At 41.9% G+C, this 2,995-nt stretch overlaps 1 pseudogene; it reads left to right on the plus strand.

Moving 5' to 3' along the window:
• The first annotated feature begins 1,409 nt into the window (after positions 1 to 1,409).
• LOC103220276 (ferritin heavy chain pseudogene) lies at positions 1,410 to 2,145 on the plus strand (annotated as a pseudogene).
• The last annotated feature ends 850 nt before the right edge of the window (positions 2,146 to 2,995 follow it).

A 2,995-nucleotide genomic window follows, 5' to 3' on the forward strand; every position in this document is an offset into this window, starting at 1 on the left:
CTCTGGCTTTTTCCTCCCTTACATAGACATTTTGGCCCGTATTTACCCTCTATGATGTAGCAGACACAGGTGTTGCTACAAATTTCATGTTGCCCTGCACTGCAGGACTTACAGCATGTTCTATCATGGAACCACGTGTTGGCCTTAATAAAACACAGCACCACACAGCATGGCATTCACTATAATCTAATTAAATACAATGCCAAGGGAAATATGTCACTGTGATGGTGAAACACACATGCTATTTCCTTCTCTTCTCCATGAAAGGGGCAGCTAAGGCATAATTTAGGAAGAAGGTATTTAACACAGTGAGGTTCTGCAGCTTGCCAGCAAAACAAAAGAAAAAAAAAATGAGGATGTAGGGGAGAGGACACAGAGAAATATGAGGAGGAAGGGGAAGACACAATACGGAATCAGTAGTATTTCTACTATTTTTTCCTACTTAAACCAAAATCTCAGAGAATTTCTGAACTTAAAGATTTGAGAGAAGCAGAAGTGTCTCTCAGCAATGAATAAAAGGCAAAAGACCAAAAAAAAAAAAAAAAAGACTTGTTCTTACCCACATTATTGGCCTACTTCTAAAAGAATTGGTTTAAATAGTCTCCCCCAAAAGAGTGAAAATTTGTTTTGCTTCCATCTTAACAAAGAGTTAATGCAAGAACCATCACCAAGAGTCAGGATATCTGGGTTCTTGTCCTGGCTGCATTTTTAACAGATTGAAACCTAGGACATGTCAATTCGCATTCGAGGCCCTCAGTTATCTTATTTAAAAGACGATAATTAATTGGTTTAATTATCAATGCTAAGATTCCACCATTGATTTTACATAAGAATACCTACCTGTTTGCATTTCTGTCTTACCTAGTCAATCTGAAATTTCTGTTAGGATCAGTAAAAGCTGTATCTTACAATACAGGTATATGTAAGCATAGGATAATAAACATAACACACAACAAGCACGAGTCCCCAATTTCCTCACACGCTGCAGCCTAGAATACTTGGACGAATGAAGGAATACAGTACTTGCAAAGTTGATTTATTGATGGTCAAAGAGCAAACTAGTGCCCTCCTTCTGGCAAGCATCTCCAGTCTCTCTGAGGTGGTCTTGAAGTCCCTTTCTCAGCTTATGGGGTAAAAAAAAAAAAAAAAAAAAAAAAAAAAAAAAAAAAAAAAAAAAAAAAAAAAAAAAAAAAAAACAAAAACCACACATGCCTTGCTCCTCATAAAAAGAGAATAGCATCTTACTTCCATGAACTACCTTTAAAGAATCCTCTCTGTCAGATGCTAGAGGCAAGCTCAGGCCTAGTTTCAGCCACCTTTTAACATGTGAGGGTGGGTATAACACCTCTTTTAAAAATGGGGGGCACAAGGCCCCCGCTGCCGCTCTAGTGCTGCGCAGCCACCGCCGCCGCCGCCTGTCCTTAGCCACCGCCATGACGACCGCGTCCACCTGGCAGGTGCGCCACAACTACCACCAGGACTCAGAGGCCACCACCAACCGCGAGATCAGCCTGGAGCTCTGCGCCTCCTTCATTTACCTGTCCATGTTTTACTACTTTGACCGCCATGATGTGGCTTTGAAGAACTTTGCCAAATACTTTCTTCACCAATCTCATGAGGAGAGGGAACATGCCGAGAAACTGATGAAGCTGCAGAACCAATGAGGTGGCCGAATCTTCCTTCAGGATATCAAGAAACCAGACTATGACAACTGAGAGAGCGGCCTGAATGCGACGGAGTGTGCATTACATTTGGAAAAAAATGTGAATCAGTCACTACTGGAACTGCACAAACTGGTCACTGACAAAAGTGACCCCCATTTGTGTGACTTCATCGAGACACACTACCTGAATGAGCAGGTGAAAGCCATCAGAGAATTGGGTGACCACGTGACCAACTTGCACAAGATGGGAGCACCCGAATCTGGCTTGGCAGAATCTCTCTTTGACAAGCACACCCTGGGAGACAGTGATAATGAAAGCTAAGCCTCAGGCTAATTTCCCCATAGCCATGGGGTGACTTCCCTGGTCACCAAGGCAGTGCATGCATGTTGGGGTTTCCTTTACCTTTTCTATAAGTTGTACCAAAACATCCACTTAAGTTCTTTGATTTGTACCATTCCTTCAAATAAAGAAATTTGGTACCTCCCCAAAAAAATGGGGGGCAATGGTCATCTACTGTCCTTAGCTTTGGGCTTCAGTTAAAATCCCAAAACAACAAGAAAAATCTCATTTAAAATCTGGTTAGAAACATCTTACATTTTAAACAGCCCAAAGATAGTTTGTTTTTTTGTTTGTTTTTTACCTGATCCCCTCTTGTAAAAAAAAAAGAAAAGAAAAGAAAACCTAGTCTTTCTTCCAGTCTTTCTCAACTCATTATGATGACACTATCCAACCTACCAGCTGCTCAAACCAGAAGTCTAGAACACAGCCTCTGTTTTTCTTCTTCCCTACTTCCAACCCAGCAGCAAGTCATGTTGGCTCCATGTCCTCCATTGCCAACCTAGATCCAAGCCACTGTCATCACTGAGATTCTTACAAGAGCCCAACTGGTCCCTCAGCTTTCACTCTTGCCCCACTACAGTCCATCCATCACCCAGTGGCCAGAGTGATCTTCTAAACATGTAAAGTACATTATGTTGCACTCTGGTTAAAGCATCCCAATGGCTTTCTAAACTACCCAAAATAAAATCCAAGAAGGGCTCCACATTACCAGGCCCACTATTCCAACTATTCACTGCCTTCCAATCAAACATTCATTTCCACCTCTGGGTCTTCTATGTACTCTTCCCTCTCCTGGGAACACTCTACATTTAGATCTTTGACATTTAGGTCACAATCGAAATGCCCCCTTCTCCATGAGGCCCTCCCTCATCATCCATCCCACCCATGGAATCCCAATTATTCACTATCCCATGAATAGTTCTATTCATAATCTGAAATGCTCTCATGCATTTGTTTGTTTGAACAAGGGCACCACTATATGCCTAAAGAGC

The sequence above is a fragment of the Chlorocebus sabaeus genome, chromosome 14 (genome assembly GCF_047675955.1).
Source record: "Chlorocebus sabaeus isolate Y175 chromosome 14, mChlSab1.0.hap1, whole genome shotgun sequence".
Taxonomy (NCBI): domain Eukaryota; kingdom Metazoa; phylum Chordata; class Mammalia; order Primates; family Cercopithecidae; genus Chlorocebus; species Chlorocebus sabaeus.